The sequence below is a fragment of the Triticum aestivum genome, chromosome 3B (genome assembly GCF_018294505.1).
Source record: "Triticum aestivum cultivar Chinese Spring chromosome 3B, IWGSC CS RefSeq v2.1, whole genome shotgun sequence".
NCBI classification, from domain to species: Eukaryota; Viridiplantae; Streptophyta; class Magnoliopsida; order Poales; family Poaceae; genus Triticum; species Triticum aestivum.
This window is the reverse complement of record NC_057801.1, coordinates 688,161,936-688,186,134: the sequence shown is the minus strand read 5'-3', so window position 1 is coordinate 688,186,134 and position 24,199 is coordinate 688,161,936. Positions and strand designations below refer to the sequence as shown.

Here is a 24,199-nt window from a genome sequence, read left to right as displayed (position 1 = left end):
TTAAGAATATTGTTTGTTGATGTTGTCGGATGTGTGTATGAGGGATTGCTTTTTTCCTCCCGTTACAACGCGCGGGCATACTTTGCTAGTAGTACTAATGTAAAGAAAACTGATTTATAAATGGAAAAATGCCAACCGATTTTTAGAAAGCAATTTAAAGTATTTTCTACACGAACGAACTATCCAATCTTATACTTTATCAGAAAATCTCGTCACACTTTTCAGCTTTGAAAAGTAAATTAGAAGGCATGATTTGACAAGCTACAACAAATTCCATGCATGTCTTTTGGTCTCTCACCAAAAAGACATTCCCAGAAAGATTGATTGAATAAGAACTAAAAACAAATAAAGCATCTATTGAATGGACAAATATACAACTTTGACACAAACTTTTCTCTCTTATAGCATCAACAGCCGGACTTGACAAATTTGACCCCTCAAACGCCCGCGGACGTGCCCGGACACGTCCGCGGGCAGTGACCGATCAAGCCTCAGATTACCTTCTCATAACCAGACATCTCAATTAGCATACCTCAAATCCATATAAACTCATGTAACTACGTAAATGGTGCATTTCATACATCATCCAGCTACTCCATCACTAACATGCCATCGGGCTACCAAAATTTGGCTGCCCTTGCCCTTCCTGGCGCCCTTGCCGTCCTCACGGAAGTACCTGTCGAAGACGCGGTAGGGATCGAGCCGGATCTGCTCGTCGCCGAAGTTGTCCGATCCGCACTTACATCCTTCTCCTCCTTGGGTGGCAGTCCGGCCATGGCATGGACCGCACGATTCTGCTCTCGGACGAGGGTGCGGATGTTCCTCCACTGCCGCTTCTTTACAATGCGGGCGCAGATGGCTTCCTCCTCTTTGGTCGCCCGCGCCGCCACATCAGCTGCCTCTGTCGCCTCCATGTCGGCAACGAGTCGGGCCTCCACCGTCCTTATCCTCTCCTTCTCACGGCGAGCACACCGGTCCCGGTGGGACTCATACTCTGTCGGAGCAGTGATAGGGAAGGGGAGATTTGAAGGCTCCCAATGTGTCGACGCTATGAAGTCGTGCCGGAAAGATCCTGTCATCGGTCGGGCGCCGTCCTCTCGAGAGTGGCGTAGTGCAATGCGGACGGCCATCGCCTCCTCCAACCCGCACGAGGTGACACCCTAGTCGACGATTCTGGACTAGTCGGAGTCAGATCTGTTGTCCACCATACCGGAGATCGCCGGGCGGGAGCTTGGGTGTGGGGAGGGGGGAGAGTGGAGTAAAGTGGTTAAGGTTTGGTCCAGCGTTCAAATGGAGAGGAATATATGTGAAGTCAAGTGAGCCAGTGTGGGCCGGGTCCGACGTGGCGGACGCGCCTGGGCGCCCCCATATCTGCACCATATTTGGGTTGGATGTGAAGGGTGCCTATCAGCCCAGGCGTTTGAGACCCGTTTGAAACGCCCGTCTAGGTCAAACTTTTGTGATTGGTCAGTTGTTGGGCCGTCCGCCAGAACGTTTGAGGCGGGTTTGGGGTGGCCGGCTTAGATGCTCTAACGATCTTAAGCATGAGGCATGCTATCTGTTCAACACAAAATTTTCTCGGTTGTGTTATGCAACAATATTTCATTCACCAGCTGAGGCGGGTCTGCAGAAAGACAGCCTAACAGGCGCATGCTGTGCTCCCCCAAACCAAGAGTAGAACTACCGAAATTTAAAGTGTAAAAATAAGAAGTGCTTACATCAGCAAAGAATCTTTTTTTTTGCGGGGAAATCAGTAACTAGAACTTATCCCCGCCATTGAACTCGCTGAAAAACGTATCATTAGCATACCTTATCCTCAAGTTGGGAATGTCAGCGCTTGAAAATGATTAGAACCTTGAGTCCTTGTAAACCACACTTTCATAAACTTGAATGTAAAGACCTTGTTCCACATGAATAAAGGAAGAAAACAAGAAAATAAGATACCAACAATGTAAATCAAGAACATAATATAAAAGAAGATAAGGTCAGCCATACTTTTATATTTGTCTGGTTGGGAACAGCTAGGTAGACAACGTCAAATTTTTCAAAATCGATTCGTACAAGAGACAATCATACACGAGACGATCCACATGTCACAAGTCACTCAATTCCAACTCCTTTTCTCATGCCTAGTGATTTTTTCTGAGATCTAAGAACCTGTAATACCAGAAGACCGAAAAGCAGAGATCACAAATTCTTTCTATCCACGGAGTGTATTGCACAGAGCACTCTAGTTAAAATAAAAAAAAAAACTGGTCAGTTTGGTTTGAAAAGCACTAGGGCAAAAGAAAATAAAATTTACAGTAGCAGAAATACTGAAATTACTACTATCAAGCTGTTGAAATTAGTAGACAAGCAGAAATTCTTGTGCACGGCAAAGTTTCTGAAACAAACGTTGATTCAGTATATTACACATTGATTTCCCCTGGAAATTACATTGCAGCGACACTGTAAATTAAGTGAATTTGCACTGTAATTACATCAAAATAGCACTGTGATTTGCAATGTAATTACCCTAAAAATCATACTGTGATTACTCTGAAATTACATTGTAACAACACTATAATTGCACAGTGATTAAACTGCAATTTCAGAGGAGATTACACTGTAATTGAAATGGAACTAGTCATGAAGCTGCTGTGAACTTAGATGCAATACCACCCAAAACATAGAAAAATAAAAGAAATGGTTCTAAAATGGATGCAAATACTCAAGAAAGACAAACCACAAATATTACACAACTCCAAAATTTACTGCATCCTAGCTTGTTAATTACATGTTAGATTACAATGTAATTCAGAAACATACGCACTGTAAAAATGACCAAAATAAACAGCACAAAACTGATTGTAAGACTAGACTGGGAAAGACACCAAGAACTATGGTTGAAAAAATAATGTAGTTGTGTAAGACAATTACTAAAAGAATCCTTGTAAAAAATCCAGACATGCATAGTCCACGCTTTACTGCATTCTGGCTTTTATTACATTTTACAATGAAATTACTATCGTGGGTAGTTCCTATTGTTCTAGAAACAATTTGCATTTTAGAAGACAAAAAGAACACATTAAAGTGCTTACAGTACTATCACTGGATATAAAACAGTAAGAGAAAATATACACTCACAAGCAACATATATTATGGAGGCGATCAACTAATTACAAAGGCAAGCCTACAGTAAATGGCAATGGAATACACTGCCAAGCAAGATAAATTACAATGGCAGGCAACTTAAAAAACAAAAAGGAAACCCAACTAACCTGAAATAGCCAGCTAGAAACTTGCTTTTTTCCTTGCTGCCAATGCACACTGGAGGAGCAGGGCTATATACAGACATTGCATTTACAAAAAAACACCACGATCGAACAGGCGAAGTACATGGATTACACAGCACCACGAAGTTACACTTACACAGACTACCACCCTCACCTACATGGATTACAAGCACTAGAGAACAAAGACAAATCCAACTGCCCCTACAATGGATACAAAAAACAGATTCCCTCTCATCTGCTATTTCATAATCAATAGCATTTACAAACAGCACCTCGATCCAGCAGGTGAAGTAGTATGATGAACTAATTTTCTCCCAGCTCAACTCACAGCAAAAGGATACCAGATCTAAAAATCAATAGCTACTGGGTAGATAACTAACATAAATCTCCATAAATCAGGTTACAAACTAACCACTAGCAGATAAAATTTCAGATCGAAACGGTCTAGCTGAAGAAACCCAGGACACGAACATCAAAACCACAAACATCTAGACGCAGAGAACAGAATCAGGCAAAAACGAGCGGAGAAAATAACACAAGCATTTAACGAGGGAGCATCAACTAAAATTACACATAACAGCACACGAGCAACCCACAAATCTTCCGAGGAAAACAGAAGGGAACAAGGAACAGAGGATAGAGATGCAGGGAGGGGAGAAAATAAAAACCACAACGGCCTGACGAGCTCCGAACACCTGACCACCAATCCCTCAAGCGAGCAGCGCAGGAGAGCTCCAAATCGAAATCGCCATGCTTCTCCCTCTCTATCTCACCGAGCTCTCGTCGCAGAAATGGGAAGGGGAAGAGACAAGGGCCGTTACAGGAAAACGAAAGGAAAAAATTAAAATGAAAGGGCACTCAGCTAGGAGACGCCAGGCGTGAGAATTAACGGGTCTCCCCAAAAATAATTGCTGCCCCGATAACAACCAAACCAGCTCCAAGCTAAAAAAAAAGAATAGCACTAATCTCAACGGAGAGATCGGACGGATAAGAAAACGAATGAACGCCAATTATTTTCATCCGTCTGAAAATTAGCAAATCCGTAAAACTAAGAGAAAGACAAACGTACCCAGGAAAGAATTCCTCTTTAACACTGACAAACTGAAGAACTAAAACTGAATAATGACAAGACAAAGAAGAACTCAAACTGACGAATCAGAGGAAAAAAGAGCAATTAGGAAAGAAATATAACTGAAAAATGACAAAGAAAAGAGTACTCGGGAAAGAATTAAAACTAAGAATTACAAGTATTGACAAGATACCAGTTCAAATACGTGAACGTGACTTTTCAATGATCAATCAACCCAGACAGAGGACTACAACAGGCATTACCCAGTGAAAAAGCTACTAAACCAAACTGAATCTAATAGGCTAAACAAAACTATCAACATTCTAAATGAATCTCATATGACCAACTAACTAAAAATTATTTTAGGAAACTGCAGTGGGAAAAGGCACATCAAAGGAGGATACAGAGATCTAATGTTGGTTACAACAAAGATGGTCCATCCCTGAATTTTACTTCTAGCAGGGGGGCAGAAAAGGGGAAAACAATACATTGGTGACCCTCTACATACACCCAGACCTGCTGGTTGTTGACAGAATCATTCGTCAATGCGCAAATATGAAGAAAATCTACAATCACCAGAGTTCTTTGATCGGCTGATTCAGTTAATCTAGATAATGCCTAAGCCATAGAACCACTTAATTTTATCTGGCCCCGGGTTTTTATCACCAAAGACCACATGGCAAGGAAATTCATGGGCTAATCATTGTTGCATAAAATCGCCCAGATTTTCAAGAGTTGCTTGTGTATAATTTACAAGTATTGCTTCAGGTGCCAACCCACCCGGTTGCCGATGCAATTTACTACTAGAATGAAGTACTAACCTGTCAACAATATTTCAGTCCACAAACTGCAACTTGCTGACAAGGTTTATATCAAAGAAGCAGGAAGTTCTACTACTACTAAAGCACAGCCATCTACAGACGGACATGATTGAACCATGGCACCACTCCAATCCCACCACTGCCGATGTCTTCAAGCTCCCTCTTCCTCCAGACTACGGCACAACGCGCAGACCTCAACCTCCCCCACCGAGATAGCGGATTCCCCACACACGAAGGAAGCACAGACCATCGCTGCAAGTCCCGAAAACTAGTCCACTGACATTATGCAGATTCTAGCTAATAGCAAACTGCAGCACTGGACTATGCAATACGCATGCTGTCATTATCTAATTATTAGTGACAATCCCAATAACATGGCATGGTAAATGAACATCATGGGACTGAACTAATGAACACGTGGATAAACCTAGCTGTCAATGACTGATATTACAAGAAAAAAGGCCTGTGACTTCGAATTCTATCAGCAACCCCCGGATGTTAAAGGGCTTCCCAGCAACCACCGCAGAACACAATACATACAGGTACTCGCAAATATCAAATCATGGGCGAGCAAAAAATTTGAATCAACGAACTCCAAAGCAAACCCACCCACGTAACCCCCCCTCCCCAAGTCGCGGCGAGGCGAGGCGCGGATGCGAGATTCGCCCAACCACCCTCCCTCGATGGCGGCGAGGCGAGGCGCGGATGGGAGACCGCAAATTCGAGGACTCAAACTAATCGGCGCAGCGCCCGCGGCCGGAAAAACCTAATAAGAGGAGGAGAAAGCGGTGGCGTTCCTACCGATTCCGGCGATGGCGGCCGGTCACAGGGGAATCTCCCTCCCGGATCTCACCCACCCCTCTCTCCCTCTCTGTCTCACAGGGCCCTACTCGCAGGCTCGCAGCACACAAATTGCAGTAAACCTCCAATTTCAGCACCAAATTGCAGCAAGCCTCCAACTTGAGCACGAAATTGTAATCAAGTCCAAAAGAAAAATAAAAGGGAACGATCATCCAAGACACTCGCGACAGTGTTTCGAACGTTTTCTCCAGAGAACTCTGTCAGCACTCCGGCCACTAGCCCTCTGTCTACACTGCCAGCAGCTTCGTCCCTTCCTGCTACTCTGAGCTTCGGGCACTCTGTCTTCGCTCCGTCAGTCCCCTGACCGATCATCCTCACTCTGTCAGCACTCAGGGCACCCTGTCTCAACTTCTTGGCTCGATCATGCTAACGGAAGCCAGTTGCTAGCAGTGGCCTGTAAATTAAGAAAAGGGACCACGGTGACTAATCTATCCTGCGATTGGCATTCACTGTCCACTGATCAAGTAAGCCACAGACTTACCTTGCAATGCAAAGAACAGAAGTTGCCGGCTCCGATTACTTGATAGCAGATGGGGCACATGTTCTCGGACTCGAGGTCTGCAGGCACCGCAGGGCTGAGAATGGGAACCATCGGGATGCCACCAACGTAGATGACCTGATCAAGTACGTAGTTTGTATCTCAGCTGCAGCATAGTCTCTCCGGAATTGACGAAATTGCACACAAAAAATTGACTCTTTTACCTGTACGCCGTCGACGACATGGCCGGGCAGTACTCCCGCCACCGGCGTCAGCACCATCCCCTGGGCTCGCACAAATCTGATAATCTCGCCGCCCTGCCCGGGATGGTGCGACTGGGCATGAGTGCCGCAGAAAGCCGAGGCGTAAAATCTCCTGCACAGCGTACAAAACCTATCGGGGAAGAATCGCTGGTGGAAGTCAGCATTCACCATGGCCTGTGCCTTCGCCCTCCCTGCAGGCCTCCCTTCGTCGACCACCGCGAGCTGCCAAAAGTGGGTGGGGCAAGATTAAGAACCGTAAAGAGCCGAATTGAAACAAGAAAGATGAGTATGGTGCCTTGGCGCAATGCAAGAATTCCAAGAAGAGAACCTTGGCAAGAAAAGTAAGTAAAGAACCTAAAGAAAAGAGAAATCAACCTTGCACTCGGTGGAGCACGACGCTTCTGTCGAAGCCATAGGATCATTGCACCTGTTGCAATAACTGCGGACTCGCCCTGGGCGTTGCCGCGCACCAGCTCGTCGGTGGAGTGGGACAAGAACTTCCTGCCCGTACCTAACCCTGTGGATCTGCTCCCACTTGTAGCCGCATCTGTTTGCATCGAAATACTCGACACAATGCCCGAAACCCCCGTACATGAAACGCACCTAACGAATTTTGATCGCTTTGAGCAATTTGTGATGCAAACCTTAGTGAGTTTAACAGTGGGGGTGGGGGCGAAACGCACCTCTGGACACCGTGGATCTCGGTACTGCGCCCCGTGATGCGCCGCTGCATGGTTCGGGCAGCAGTGGGAGCAGATGGGGGTCATGTAGTTCATGCAAAATCTATTGGGCGTGCAGAAAGCATCGTAGCCGTAGGTGAGGAAGTCGACCAAGTAGGGGGGTGCAGGAGGGAGAGCAGCCATGGTGCAGGTGCAGCTGGAAGCAACACCAGGACGAATCTGGGCAAGCCGAAGGAAAAGGAAGAAGCCGGACGAAGAAGACGGGGGGGAAAGGATGACAGGCGAGGCCGGTTTTAAAGCCCCCTACGGCTAGTAGGAAGAACACGGGCTTTTGGGTGGTGTTCTCGCCCAAAGTGTGGGCTGGGCCCAATAGGATAGATAGCCTGGGAGCTGCTGTTTCTTCTTTCTTTTTTTTGTCTCGTTTTGCGTTTGTTCTAACTTTTTCACATTTTTTTTCTTCCTTTTTTCTGGTTTATTTTACTTTACATTTATTTTCATACTAATACATGGAATTATTCATTAAATACAGGAAAAATAATAATACGCATGAACATATTTCTTTATATAAATGAGCATTACTTCATGTCACAATCCCATACATGAAAAGATTTTTTTATATATGTTAGCATTCATTTTCACACATAGGAACACTTTTCTTATAATACATGAACATTTAAATTTTACATAAAATTTTTATTTTGGTATACATAAACATTTTCACATTACTAGCAAGTGTCTTTTTTCTATTTTTAGACTGATTTACAAATCATAAATTTGGGATTTAAAATGGCAAAAAAAAATACATGTCAAAGGGCGACGCCATTAGCCAACCCACTAAACTTTTCCTTTAGGCGTCGCCTCCAAGTATGTCGCTTAGAGCATCTCCTGCATAACTCCTTTTCCCACTATTCTTTTGGTATTAGAGGAGTTGGGTGATGTCCAACAAGTGCACAGGACTTTGTAGCAATTTCGTGCTAAGTAATGTTTGTTGACCCCACAGGAACCGAATAGGAAGTCACCACAAACCATGTAACTACATCATCCATAGTTTCTTACGTACCCAAGCCAGAGTTTTGAAATAATATACTCTAGTACATTGCTAGGGAAAACGAATAAAAGGACATTTTACTAAACTACAAACGGAAAAATTAAGGAGACTAAACTAACTAGAGTGGCGTTTGAGTAGTAAGCGTGCTCGAAGGATCCAGAGTCATCCACATAAAAAGATTTTCTTTATGTTAGCATTCATTTTCACATATAGGAACACTTTTTTATAATACATAAACGTTTACATTTCACATATTTTTTATCTTGGTATACATAAATAATTTCTCATAGCTAGCAAGTGTCTTTTTTTCTATTTTTAGACTGATTTACAAATTATAAAGAGGCTTCAAGCTGAAGTCCAAATAGGAAATTATCTCAAATGCAAATAAACCCGTAATGTAAGTGTTTCAATAAATGGACGAGATGGTTTTGAGTGTTTTTTGTTTAAAAAAAGACTAGATCTAAAATTTAGTTATATTTTTGCACATAGTTCACACATACTTGCACGCGGTGTCTATGTTTTCTGAATTCTCTTATGGACAAAGACTAATGCGTGTACTCCGCTATATTGGTTGCCGAAATCCAGTGGCGCGGCAAAGTATGCTTTCACTTCTACTCCCTCCGTTCCTAAATACTTGTCTTTCTAGAGATTTCAACAAGTGACTACATACGGCACAAAATGAGTGAATCTATACTTTAAAATATGTCTACATATATCCGTATGTTGAATCCATTTGAAATGACTAGAAAGACAAGTATTTGGGAACGGAGGGAGTAGTATTTAGTCTACAGTCGGATCTGGTGCCGTGCTCGTCGCTGGCGCGTGGAGGCCCTGGGCGGCTCAAAGGCCCGTGGCGGTGAGGAGGGGTTGCGTCAAGCCACGGGTGTGGCAGATCTGCTCTCCGAGAGCAGTGGCGGCACGTGTGGTGCGCGTGGACGTGACTGTTGCTTGGCTGCGGCCGGCGGCCATGGTGGTCGACGGGGCGCGGCGTGGGCAGGCGGGATCTGGCCTGCGGTGGACCGGATTTGGTCACGTGCGGCGGGGGCCTGCAGTGACCCTTCCTCTGTGGTGGTGCAGGGAGCAGCGCTTCGCAGTCTACCGGAGCTCCTCGGAGGTGGTCTGCTCACTTGGGCAAAAGCCACTGCTCCTGCTGGAGCCGGCGATGGTGATGCCCGCGGGTGCCGCTTACCTCCTTGGAGGCATTGCTGTCATGGTGACTTCCCCTTCAAGGCTCCTGGGGAAACCCATGTTCCTAGTCTGTCCGGAACGACCGATGGCGGCGCTTTTCGCGTCGCATTCCTTCCTGAAGGCATCAGCTTGGTGGATTGTATGGTAGCTGCTCACTGCGGGTTGGACGGTGGTGGTGGTGCGGCCGGCTTGCGCTGGTGTGCTCGGAGAAGCGATCCGGGTGTAGACTCGGCTCCTTGATGCCCTTCGGCTTCGCCGGCGGTGCCGCTGTTGTGATGTAGACTCGGCTGCGTGTGGCTCTTCGTCCGGGTGTGGATTTGGTTGCTCGTTGCCTTTCGGCTGCGCCAATAGCCTTAAGGCATCATGGATGGTCTCGGTTGATTGGTGCTCTTCGTCTATGGTGGTGGTGTTCTCGTGCGGTCCAGGTTGGTAATGGTTGCTCAAGACCCTCTCATGGTTACCGTTGTGTTGCGGCGAGCTTGGTGCTCTTGGTGTTGTCTCGACTCATTTTTGCTCAAGGATGGCGCAAGATGCCTCTCAAACTGCTATTCGTCCGTTTTTCTGTGGTGGAGCCCCAGTCAAGGTTCGTGTTTGGGATGACACTCGTTGATTGTGGATGCTCCTGAGTTGTGCCATGGGGCCGGTATGCCCGCCGATGCGTTCGGCTGTTTGCAAAGTCCTGGTATTGTGATCATACGACGGCACCCCACATCTACTTGTGTATCTCATGGGTATGGTCTTTTGTCTGCCAGTTTGGTCGTGCCTTGTACGGTTTTTGGCCCGATTTCCCTTATAAACAAGGTCAATTTGTTAAGGTTTTCGATCCGGTTTTCCTTATAAACTGGATTACCACTCTGACATTTTGGCCACTTTGAGTAATATATTCAGGTGGTGAAACTACCCCAGGTGATTCTCAAAAAAAAAAAACTTCTAGTATTTACTATCGGTTTTGCTATTCTTCATGTGCCTGAAAATAGGTTTTGTATCAGTCGAATATCTTTTTTCTTCTAGGGTGCACCAGAACACATGAAAAAGGCTTGGTTTTGTTTAAGTTGTTTTTTTCTCTAACCCGCGGAAGCCCGCGTAAAAAGTGTACTGGCTGGCTGGAGCAGCCCAACGTCCACGTACCAAATGTATCATCGATTATCGATTAACAAATTACTCCCTCTATGAAAGAAGTAGCGATCTAAACGGTCTTATATTTGTTTATACATGGAGTATAAAAGAAAGCGGATCACGTGGACGTGTGCGCTACCGTGCATGAATGTGCACGTATATACTAACACGCATTATGTCAAACATCTATAGTTGCAAAGAAATGTGATATGCTAGTCTATAGTTGCAAAGAAATGTGATATGTGCTAGTCTATACGCACAATATATCAAACATCTATAGTAGTACAGAAATGTAATATGCGCTATTCTTGAAAATAAATAAATGAAAATGCAGTCTGTGTAATGAATAAGGATTATCTGGGATGATAAGTACAACATCTTCCAAAATATTTCTGGGATAACAACTTAATTATTTGAAGTGCATTGTTTGACCATTTACACAAAATAAGAGCTTATTTGAACAGTTGGCAAAAAAGGCTTGTAAATACAAGCTCCGTCCAGAACTAACTCTCGTTGTAACAAGTGTATCTAGATATACTCGTTTCAACAACAGTTAGTCCGCGAAGAAAGTATTAAACAAGGTGTTTGAGTTGTCCAAAACAAAAAATCAGAAACGAAGATACATCCATGATATAAACAGAAAATGCCTGGATACCTATTACATTATTGCTCTTTATATGAAGTCTCAACTACTCACCTATTCTTTTAGTTGATTATTCATATGAAGTCTGAGCTACTCACTGATCTTTGCCGAGAGCCTGCTCTCCGCAAACGCTAACGAATAGAAGGCCACCACGTGGTCATCCGTCTAATAGACGGGCCCTCGCCTTCTGCCGAGAGCCGTCATCTCAAATATAGACTTTGAAGCCACTCTTAAAGACACCCATTCATGTACAAAATCGCCTTCCTGGCCGGCACCCTCCCCGCCCTGCACCTACCCATCAAGTGTGGGGTTGTTTCTCCATCACCTCCTCACCGCGGACAGGCCGTCAGCTCCCTGCACCGCCTTCGCCATCCTCTAAAACATCACACAAGATTTTAATACGATATTAGACATCTCTTCTTCTCGTTCTTCTAATTAGCACGAACAGTAATGGTTACATGGTGTGCTTCGTGCCTCTTTCCCAAAACAATGTTAAAACAGACTATGTTCTGAATAGAATGAGCAGATTATGGATTTTTAAGTGCGGATGAGAGAGTGGTCTGAGCAATAGAATGTTAAAACAGACTACCTTACCAGAACTACCTATCAAAATGGTTTGCTGCAAAAAAAGAACACAGTTATAATTCCTTATGCTAATCTCTTTGTTCAAGAACACTTCCTGACAAGCCAATCTCTATCAGATTTTGCAATGGCATTAGATAATTTTCTTATAGCCTCCTGCGGGTCTGCATGCCAACATTTTTTTCCACATGATCAAGCATGAATGCCTTCGTAAATAAAGCAACTCAAAATGGTGCAGTCGATTCATAGGGTGCTCTCTAACCGTGCTTGAATAATAAATTTGTTCGTGAGCTGCATCTGCAATATTGGGCCACGAATTTACTACAAATACATATCATTTATAATTTAATCTTGGTATGGTTGCAAATGTCAAAAGGTATATTAGCTAAAGATTGTTGCTTGAACACTGACCTTTGTGGGTGCAGGGAGCAGGGACAATGAACCGAACAACCATAATCTAGAAAACAAACAAGTTCTTTATAAGGAAAAAGAAACAGATGTCATGGAGATGGAAAATATTTCTATTTCTTCACTTGTGCCTAGCACCAAATCTATACCTTCCCTATGATAAATCATGTGAATAATCTCATAATAGGTTCTTGTTTATACTGGTTTTTGGAAAATATTCCACAAACTTTGGCCCAGGATGAATCTTGTGCATCAACTCTTTAAAGGAAGAGGAAACATCAACTCTACAAGGGAAGGGGGAACTAAATTATTGCATGTCTCCTTTTCGTTGATTCAAAGCAAGTGGAAACTAAAATCTGGGAGATTTGTAGACAGGATAAAATATGAAGATATATGAGCCAGCGTTGTACCTTCACATTGGGACATCAACAAAAGCCTTCACCTGAACAAAAAATTGCTATCATCGAAAGAAAAGAAAAATAGATAGATCACACCATTACATAGCACATTGCCCTCTGAAACTCGCAGTTCAGCCTCTGTGATTAGAACAGGTAGCTCAACTCGTCTGAACCCAATCTCGCCTCCCAAAGCATAACTGGAAACCAACCAATGAACCAAACGCTCACACATAACGTAAGCTTGAGGCACTACCACATGAATACAGTCCAAGGGTGCGTTGTAGCCTTGTAGGACGTGGGGGAAAGAAAGGGGTGGATGGACAAAAAGCGTTGTCGCTGCAACTTGGGAGCACCATGGGGAGCGAAATCTGGGCAATTGGCCCCGCCCTGATTCGAGCACGAACAACAGTCGATGGATACGGCGGCTGTCGCGGTGCACTAATGAATTCGTCGTTGTCCCTGGAGAACTTCGGTTACGAACACACTGCCATTACACGATTTAAATGTGATTCAGTTCTATATATAATTTAAAAAATGATACGCCTTGTTTTGTTGAGTGCCACATGATTGTATACTACTGTGCACAAAATTGAGAACTATTTTATCTGTGCCAAGTAAACTGATGGCAATAAATCTTATATCAATATCAAAGTATACCCAGAAACACGTTTTTAAATTAAAAGATGCTTACAACCAGATATTAGTATGAAATCATGTGGTAGAGCCGAAAATTAAATGATATACGTTACGAGCTAGCAAAATAAAAACAAAAGAAACATAATCCAAGTGCATAATAGAAAGTTTCGGTCCCATCCATGTTAAGACATGAATACCCTGGTTCATTCCCTCTCTCCTCAGATGTTAAGACATAATATTACTTAAAATGTGGTAGCTAGGTGCAGCGTAGCCAGAGAAAATAATATGATAGATTTCTAAAAAATAATGGGAAGTATCAATTGGACTCCTCAGAATGGGAAAGATCCTAATCCCCAAGGATTAAATACAAGCGACAAAATATTATCATAACAAATAAATATTATCATAACCTTCTGAAAAAAACTCAAATTCCAGAGAAGAATGTTATATTTCGAGTGTATGTGGGTCCGATGTTTATGATGAAATTCCTGTGAAATGTTGATTTGCTCCAGTAAGGCTAATGGTAGCTACACCTGAACATCATGCAGTAAAACGATCTCTCTCGGCTATAAAGGATGCAGCGGCTAGCTAGAAAACAAGTGCACAAAAATGACTTTCCGAGCGGGAGAATATTTCTTAACTGTGTACGTGAGATTCAGGAATGGTACAGCTATGCTTGTGAGCCCTGCCGTCTCGCCTAAAATTCAAGTAGCTTGCTGAAAAGAGAAGTGGGAAAGTCAACATACAAACAATTAAGAGCAATCTTGACATGAATCCAAAGCGAATTCAGGCGTATCCACAGAGTTAAGAATGTCGTTCCGTACCAGTTGTGCTATGTGCTAGCCGAGCTTGATGTAGATGTGGCCGTTGCGGAAGTAGAGCTCCTGGCGCGGTTGGCAGAGCCCACCCCGCGTGCGCCCACTTCGTAGGAAGGATGAGACGTGTGACCGGAGAGGCGAGGGATGCGGGCGCCGTCGCGTTCGCCGGTGCTCACCCCGCGCACGACCGCGTTCGCCGGAGCCCGCCCTGCGTGCACCCACTTCATGGTTAGGGAGGAGACCGGTGCGGCCGGAGAGGAGAGGCGGAGCGGGCGCCGCCGCGCCGCGGGCTGGAGCGCGGCCGCGTTCGCCAGAGCCCACCCCCCGTGCACCCACTTCGTGGTTAGGAAGGAGACCTGCGACCGGAGTGGCAAGGGATGAGGGCGCCGCCGGGCCGCTGGATCGCGCGCGGCCGGGTTCGCCAGGCCGCTGGATCGTGCGCGGCCGCTCCCGCGGCGACTCGCGGCGAAGGGCGCGACGGGCGGCGGCTCCCGCGGCGTAGGATGCGGCGACCTCCGGCGAAGGGCGTGACGGGCGGCTCCCGCGGCGTTGCGGCGGGCGGCTCCAGCGGCGACGGCAGGGCGGCGAACGGCGCGGGGAGGATGGGCGTGCGGAGGCCCGCCCGTGGTGTGGCGTCCGTTGGGAGGGGGAAGGGGGTGGGAGAGGTCGTGCGGGCGTTGGGAGGAGAGGGGAGAGGTCGTGCGGGCGTGCGTTGTTGGGAGTGAATTTTTTTTGTGTGCAGGTTAGCGAGGATGGATGGATTAGTGGCTTAATGCGTGGCTTGTTGTGTTAAACACGGGAGGATTATGGGCCATCAGATATTATAGATGGACGGATAAAATTGTTTGGATCTGCCCCTCTCTTTCTTTTATAGTGGTAGTAGATAATTCCTTTTTTGTTGTTGTTTGAACACAAACTATAACAAGAAAGTGTACATATGAAGGTTACACTACTATATCACAATTCTTTTTTTGTATGCAACCTTTTGTCATCATTTGCTTTTATGTTTTTCCTTCATTTTATTTCTTCTTTTAGGTAACACAAATGCCCTACATTCATGTTACCTCAGGAAAAAAATGTTTTGGTTTTTATTTTGTTTTATTAGATCTTAGTTATGTCCATTCCCTTTTTTGCCATTGGATATTCTTATATATTTCTGCATGCGACAGTGTGTTTAATGTTTGCAATCTTGTGACACTATTTAATTTTGCATTAGGTACTTCAAATGAAAACATTTTTTCATTTTTGTACTTAAATCATAATAATTGTAACGCTAGGTTACATTTGTTTTTGCACGGTACATAATAGTACATGTTTTGAGTGATTTGTGTGCCAATTTTATTTGTTCCAATTCTGCATATAAGATAAGAGTTTCACGACAGGTATTCATGATTGTCCATGGATAAACGAGGCTCTGCATGTACAGTGTATAGTCTAGCATTGGTATGCAGCAGCTCTGAAGCAACCATGCAGCTATTTGAACCCGTGGTCACATGCTTAATTAGCACAAACATTAGTCCATGGTGACAACGGTGAATGGGCTAGGTCAACACTGCCGCAGTTTGCTGTGGCGACATGCACGGGGGGAAATTGGCTGACATAGCAAACAAAATTGAGGCGCCTGAGCAAGAGGTGCTCCCATTTACTATCGCTGCAAAATTGCATACACGAATTCTTCGCTAGTTAGTGAAACACATAGAAAGAGGATTCCCCGGAAGATCAAAATTTTCAGGTGGTCGCCTGCGTGCCCCTTTTGCTGTTATCGGGCCCGCGTGCTGCTGAACTGTTGTCCTCTTGCTCTGTTTACCCTGTGTTGGGTGGTCCGATGACTTTGGTTGTTCCGCATGGGTTATGTCGTGTCAGTTAAACAAACTTCATCTAAACATCAGCGTCACAGTTTCAGCTCGGGCCGAGGCGACCTCCTCTGGCGCTCCCACGGGCGGCAGGGGAGGAAACCCTAGCCGCCGCCGAACCGCGACCTTCTCCCCATCCCTCCCCTCGCCGCCGCCAGGGCGTGCCGGCGGGCGAAGCCCACCCGCCATGGGCGGCAGCGGGGCGCTTTCTCCTCGCTAGGCGGGATCGCCGTGGGGCGATCTACCCTGGCTGGAACACGGCGTTGTGCGGGGGGCGGCGACGCTGGGCTGCCACGGTGGCGGGCGTGGAGGGCTGCACGAGGCGGGCTGCATGCTGGTGATGGTTACGGCGGCCGGTGGTCGATCTGCCGGATCTGGACGACGCGGGGGGCGGTGGCACCTGTGCTAGGCAGAGTCAGGCGAGATCCCCTTCGGGCTGGCATCCGTGGTGCATGCGGTTTTGCTGGTTGCTCGCCGGATTCGTCTTGCTGCTTGCGCTCGGCCTTGGATCGGCGCCGAGGCAGGTCGGGGAGGCATCCCCGGGGTGCTCGAGATGTGCTATTGGTGGCTGTGCTAAATGTGCAGCTACTGACGGCGGTGGAGTCCGACGGCCCTTCTCCATGGAGGCGGGACATGGCGGTGGTGGTCATCTCCTCCGTCGAAGGTGGTCGGCCTGAGGCTGGGTGGTCGGATCTCTAGATCCGTCATCTAGTCCCGGCTACGAGTCGGGGAAACATGGTTGCCGGTGAAAACCGAGCCGACGGCAGGCGATGGCGGCGTCCTCGCCATTACCTTGATGGGGGCATCGTCGTGTAACTACTGTCGACCCACTCGTGCTGCTCCGGGAGAAACCCTAGGATCTGGTGTTCCAGATCGGACGATGGCGGCACTGTGGTGTTGTTTCTCTCTTGGAAGCATCGTTTGTGGAGCAGCGCTGGTAGTCAGAGGCAGGAGGTGGAGCGGCTTCGTCTTGCACGGAGCTTCGGTGGAGATGCCAAGTCATGCCTGACCGACAGGTGCTACGCTTTGTCATGCCTGGTCGGCAGGTGCTACGCACGACAGATCTTCCAAGGACTTCAAGCTGTGTCGGCTGCTGGTACTTGGCAGCATGGCGCTGAGGTGTATCAGTGGTGACCGTGACGTGCTCAGCTGTTTGCGCGCAGGGAGGAGGTGCCGTTGGGCACCGTGGTGGCGTCGATGATAGCTTGATCGAGCAAGGTTGATGCATCAGTACAGTTCTGAAGATGGAGTGGTGGCAGTTGGCGGCGGCAGCCTCTGAGAGCACGCGGACCAGTGTGTGCCCCAGACCCGGCAAGTGGCTAGGTTGGGGTCTCAGGTCTTAGATGTTAGGTTTGGCTGCGATGTCTGTTTGATATTAGGCCCAGGCTATCTGCGCCCCTTCATCAACTGGATAGGTGTAACGATAGTTTGTTGCTTAGAGGCGGTTTTAGTCTTACTGTTGTATGACTTTGTAAGGTCTTGTGAGAATAATTAATAAAGTGGTCGTATGCATTGCCCAGATGCAGAGGCCGGGGTCATCCTCCTTTTTTAAAAAATGTCGGTTGTTGATACTACTTTGTATGGCTTTATCTATAAAGTTGGGTGTATGCCTTTTCTCTAAAAATAATTCTTGCCTAGTTCAGTACAACACATAAGCGGCGACTAGGAGATACCACTACAGTTGAAGAAGACCACCCTATATACTTCTACACAACTATGCATGGCATGAGTAGGTCATGTCGCTGATGACAAGACTAAACTAAGTACCTTTTTGCTGCGCGAGGACAAGCGGCATGCTGACATCGAGGAGCCCCTCGAGCGCTTGCACCACCGTCCCCATGCTCGGCTGCGCGCCTCCTCGTCTTGCACGCACGGCACGCCACCTTGCACGCCCGCTCCACCTCACAAATGTCGGTGTCGCTGTCGAGCCACCTGTCCACCGTGCTCTTCACGTCGCCATCCAGGAGCCGGCCCGTTACCGTCAATGGGAAGAAGTCCACGGTACCGTCCGGCCGCTGCTCAATTTAGCATGTCGTTTGTTCAATTTAGTTTGACCCTTAAGGTGCTTAAGTGTTTCATGATCCGTATGAAGAATGAACTCATGAGGGCGGAGATGATGCTCCCAAACATGCAAGACTCTCACTAAAACATATAATTCTTTGTCGTAGATGGGGTAATTAAGTTGCGCTTCGGAAAGTTTCTCACTAAAGTATGCTACTGGTCGTTTTTCTTGCATCAACACACCTCCTATGCCATGACTGCTAGCATCGCAATGTATCTCAAAAGGTTTATCAAAGTTGGGTAATGCAAGCAAAGGGGCATGCGTAAGCAAATTCTTAAGTTCGTTAAATGCGGTATCTTGGGATGGTCCCCAAACAAAGGATCACAAAGTTCAGCTATCTACTCCGTGTACGTGCAAGTACTATACATGCAAAAATGAAAAGAGTGAATGCGTATTATTCGAAGCCACGATGACTTTTCTTTTAAATTTGACAAACTATATTTCAAATTCTAAGAACATTTTGAAATTTCATAGTTTTCCCCAAACTTGATGAATTTGTTCAAATGGGTCAAGTTTTTTCAGATTTAATGAACTTTTTTTCAAATTTGGTGAACTTTTTTCCAAAAGAATGAACTTTTTCAAATTTGTTAAAAAAATTCAAAACAGAAGATTTTTTTCATTTATTTTGACTTTTTAAAATTTGATGTTTTTTTAATATTCTTGCATTTTTCTTAAATTCATGAACTTTTCTGGATTTTGTGATCTTTTTCTTGAAATCCATGAACAATTTTTTATCACATTTTTTTTCTTTTTTGCGATTTTTATTGTTTTTACTTTTTCATTTCTTTTTCGAAAGTCAATAGTTGACTAGTCAGCTGGTCAACTGTGACCAGTCCAAATCGATCGAGCAATTGGAAACCAGCGAGATGCACTCGTGCGATCGTTTACATGGGCAGATCAAAATCAACCTTGACGGATCCTTCTTGCCTGGTAGCAATTTTGGAGGGTGGGGAATCGTTGCCCGGGGCAGCGAGGGGATGCTCATTGTTGCTCGCGCCTGCAGACAGGATCACACCCAGGACGCCTTTGGTGCCGAGATCAACGCGATGGCAGCAGCAGTAACGCTAGCTTCTGATATTGGGGCTATCAGAGTGATCTTTGAGACAGATTCACAACTCTTGGTTGATGCGCTAGACATTTGGAAGGCGGATGCATCACCCTATGCAGCAGTAGTTGAGGATATGAAATTCCAACTTAAGATGTGGTTCTCCAAATTCAATGTGCGTGCCTGTCGTCGTGGTGCGAACTCCGTTGCACATGAGCTAGCCCAAATAGGTCGAATGTGTTTGCCAGATAATTGTATGGAGTGGAACACCATTGTACCACCCACTGTGGCTTCTTGTGTCTTGGGTGATATGCCCGGGCACCGTTAATCTATAAAGCTTTGCTTTACCTTCAAAAAAAAAAAAGATCGTGGGCGCATGAGCGCTCGAGGCGCTTAGAACACTGATTAGGAGCTTCTGCGGTGACTATACCTTGCTCCACGTGGGACGAAAAGGATCTCTCACTTGAAGCGTGTATAGTAACAGGCCGGCCCACTCAAGAATAACTCATGAGATTTCCTGATTGCTTAGTAGCACTGCTGCCACTGAACTAACATCAAGTTCGTGATGAATAAGCACGGCGTGATCTACTAGGATGAAAAGAGCCGGTTTTTACACTGGTTTTTGGTATTTGGTTTTTCTTTTTTCACCCATTTCTTTGTTTCTTTCTGTGTATTTACTGGATTATTTTTTGTTTCTTTCCTTTTTCCCCATTTTATTCGGCTTTCTTTAAGTTTTTTTTTCTTTTTTTGTGTTTTTGTTTGGTTTCCTTATTTTATTCTCCGGTTTTTTGCTTTTATTTTGTTTTTCTTTATTTCTTATTTTCTCTTTTCTTACTCATTTCCATTTTTTCTTTTTTGTTTCTTTCTTGGTTTTCAATTTGTTTTTTGTTTCTCTTTGTTTCTTTGTCGATTGTCACTACTTTTAAATTTTATAACATTTATTTCCTCAGTTTTGTTTTATCTTTTATTTATTCTTTGGTTTATTTTGTTTCTTTTTACTTTTCATTTTTTTGAGTTTCTTTGTTTCTTTTGGTTTTCATTTTACATTATTTGTATATGTCAAGAGCATTTTTCTAATACATGTTTAACATTTTTTAATATAAATTTAACATTTTTGAATACATGGTAAAAAACTCTATATAAAATTTAATATTTTTTAAAATGCTTGGTTAACAGTTTAACATTTTTTAATACATGGTCAATAATTTTTCCTATGCATACTTTTAACCATTTTCAAATGCTTGATTAACATTTTTAATATAAACGACTAAAACTTTTAATACATGGTCATAATTGTTTCTATGCACATATAACATTTTTCAAAAGCCTGACTAACATTTTTTAAATGCAGAATTAACATTTTCTTAACACATGGTCAACCTTTTTTCAGTACATATTTAAAAAATTCAAATGCTTGATTAACATTTTTCAAATATTTGTTCAACATTTTTTAAATGTTTGGTTAACAATCTTATATACATGATCGAAAAAATAAGAGAAAGGGTCAATGCTACTATCCTTTTCCATACTTGTGCTTCAGAGTAGCACCTAGTTCTTCATACAGATAGTCTCCTGAATTATCACTTTCATATACTAGTGGGAATTTAACCTTATAGAACTCGGCTTGTATATTCCGATGATGGGCTTCCTCAAATACTAATCTGTATATTTTGGGACCAACTTTTATTATTTTTTGACTAAACTATTAATTCATTGTCCAATGAAGTTTAAGTTTTTGTTGTTTTTGACCTTTTCAGAAAAACAATTTTTAGGAGAGCAAATAAATCAGAAAAAAATGTCGGTGATGTCCAAGTCCAAAGTTTCAAGGAAGAACCGGAGAGCTGGAAGGTGATGCCCGTGAGCCCCACGGGCCCCTACCTTGTGGCTAGGGGCGTGAGCTAGGGCTACGTGGGCCCCATAAGCACCCCCCCACCACCATCACCTATCGACGCCCCTGGCTTTATATTGACCCAAAACCCTATGTCATTTTATCGAGGAATTTTTCTACCACCGAACCTCTCTGTTCTGCAGGCTCTGATCGATCTATAAATGACAAAAAGAAGGATGTACCCTTTTTCTCAATACAAAATTCTTGCTCATGATCCAATCTGGAGGTCTTTTCTGCACTCTATAAGAGGGGGAATTCATCATGGCGACCATCTACATCAACGTTGCTGCCACTATGTACATGTGTGACTAGTCCTCTTTAGACTATGGGTTCATAGGAGTAACTAGATGACAATCTCTCCCTTGTTTTTCTATGCAATGATCATATGAGTCGTCCTACGTTGATTTTGATATATCTGATGTAGTCTTTATGATGTGTTCTTTGTGATGTGATAAATTATCATTTTATGATCAGATTTATACATGTTATTCGTGGTGTCATATGAGTCATTTGTTGCATAATTTATAGACTTACATACTCTATGATCTATTTGTTTTGCACTCGCCATGTTTAAATGAAGGATTTTCAAGAGAAGTTGTGTATGTTAGTTGGGTTCAATCTTGCAAGTAATCTACCGCAGTGGTAGAAAGTGGTAAAGGCTTGTATTTGTGTTGTTGCCTCTGAGGATAAAAGGATAGATGTGTAGTTGTACTTTAAACGCATGGTGAAAATAATATAATGTCTACATCATTTCATCAAGCTTAATGCAATCTTTATTTTCCCTAATACTTTGATGCATGCTTGATATCGATCTTATTGTGGAATATTCGCAATATATGTTGTTGGATTATTGGTACTACCCTTAAAGAAGATAGAAAAAACTAAAAAAATCAAAATAATGAAGTTTTCTAGGAAAAATGAATTGGTGCCATTCGTATTAACCTTTAAAGAAAATGGAGAAAAAATATCTAAAGCAAACAATTACAAATTTTTCACACAATGTACACAAAAATTGAGTTTTTTAAAATATGCAGAAACAAACATATGATATTGGAATTTTCATAAAAAATAAGTTTCCTACGAAAACATGAATTAGTGACATTGGTAATATTCTTAAAGAAGAAATAAAAATAAAATTTAAATAATAGAGTTTTACCAAAAAAAGAATGAATTAGTAGCAACAATATTATCCTTTAAGAAGAAACAAAGTTTTAAACAAAAGAAAAATATAGTTGCATACAACTTTGCATTGAAATTGTACTTTTTTAATATGCAAAGACTAATCAGATAACAATGCAATTTTGGATGTATAGTATTTGTGCGTATATATTTACACTCACCCAACATTTCATAAATACCTTGAAAATAAATATAAAAACAAGCTAATAATATAAAAATGAAATCAAATAAAAGAAAAAACAGAATAAGGAAAAACAAAAGGGAGAAATGGGAAGGTTGCGTCACACCTAGTAATGGGCTTTGGCCTGTTAAGAAATCAACTGACCCAAATATGTGGTGGGTCAATTTAAGACAGCCCAAACATCAACCAGAAAAAGTTAACATTATAATCGCAAAGCAAGACCAACGAGACGACTGAGCCAAAATTAAATTCCAGATGACTTACATGTAGCTATTTTTTTATTTAGAGCGCATACATTATTGACATAACTAATTAAGGAACAGAGCTTCGATCTGAATTTATTTACAGAGCATACATGATTGACATAACTAATGGTAGAAATTATATGGATTTATTTACGGAGCATACTTACTTAGAAAGACTATTGTGTGCAAGTTGAACATGGAAATAACGAGGAGAGGAAAACTGCTCGGTGGTGAAATAACAAGGATCATCGGTTCCAACATATGTGCGTCCCCGCCTACTGCGTGCAAGATGAGTTGTGCATTAAGCCGCCTAGCCTACTGCGTGCAGGCTGAGTGGCGCATTAAGCCGCCCGACGGCAGGCTGAGCTAGAGTGGTCTAATTGATATAAAAAAAATATTTACATTGGAAATACAACATACCAACATAGTCGCAGAGGCGGAGCTATGTGTTAAGATGAGGGAGCAATGCTTCCCCCACCCCTAGCTTTGAACAAATTTATGAAAAAAATATGGGAGGGCCTAGATGGGAATATTTTTAGCCTTTGCACCCCCCCCCCCCTCCCAAAAAAAACACTCATGGTTTATCTTTTACCCACAGCAGGAAGATACCGGGCCTGTTTGGTTTGGCGCCATGAGCAACCCGGCTAAAAATTTGGCGTTGACTTCAACGCTGGTCTCTGTTTGTATCTCATCCAATTTTTTGGTTTACCCTAGCCCCAACAACATTCCCAGTTGGTTTCTTCGCCAATATTTTGGTGAATGGCTGGCAGCCGAATCCTCCGCCAATTATTCGCGCGCCAATATTGGCACAGAAAGAACGAGAAGGATCCAAACAGACCCATCGTCTAGCTCCAGCACTGCATACTAGTATAGAATTTATATAAAAAAAATCGGTAAGTTTAATTTTTCAAGAACTCTACAATAAAAAGGTTTAATTTTTAATTATCATTTCAAAGAACCCATAACCATCATAGTCAGTTGGTTCCATTTATCCATTTTGAGTTTCTATTTGTAACCACAGATAAACCTTGAAGGCGAAATCATATTTTGAGAATGGAAATCATACTTTAAATTGGAATGACGTGAGGTCAGTGGAGTTCCTACCTCGGTGGCTTCATCTGCCCCGTGCATGCATTACTAGCCCTGCCTCCTCAGCACACTCCTCCGCCCTATGTTTTCCATGTGTCACCGGCTTCTGCATCGTTGGACTCTAGGGTTCGCCATCACGGTGTGGGCGGTTGGAGACTTCGAGTCCTCAAGTCCATCCTCCAGCGTACAAGGAAACATATTTTAAGCCCACCAGGAAACTTTTCTTGGGGAAGGCGTATACCTAGAACGTAGGAAGGGATTAGGGAGTTAGCTATTAGATCGTGTAATCGTACTTTTTGAGCTTAGGTCTTTGACATGCGCTGCAGCCTGGCTGATGTTCAGGGTGGTCCATGGACCACCCAATCCACCCTCC

At 43.9% G+C, this 24,199-nt stretch overlaps 2 long non-coding RNA genes across 2 annotated transcripts; both read right to left on the bottom strand.

The window, feature by feature from the left end:
* Window positions 1-1,970: 1,970 nt before the first annotated feature.
* LOC123071768 (uncharacterized) lies at window positions 1,971-6,053 on the bottom strand. Its single transcript, XR_006434521.1, has 2 exons — window positions 3,261-6,053; window positions 1,971-2,230 (listed from the first exon to the last, which is right to left on the bottom strand). It is a non-coding gene; the product is annotated as an uncharacterized lncRNA (long non-coding RNA).
* A 5,379-nt stretch (window positions 6,054-11,432) lies between these two features.
* On the bottom strand, window positions 11,433-13,535 carry LOC123066077 (uncharacterized). The gene is made up of 2 exons (XR_006431218.1): window positions 12,436-13,535; window positions 11,433-11,817 (listed from the first exon to the last, which is right to left on the bottom strand). It is a non-coding gene; the product is annotated as an uncharacterized lncRNA (long non-coding RNA).
* Between the last annotated feature and the right edge of the window lie 10,664 nt (window positions 13,536-24,199).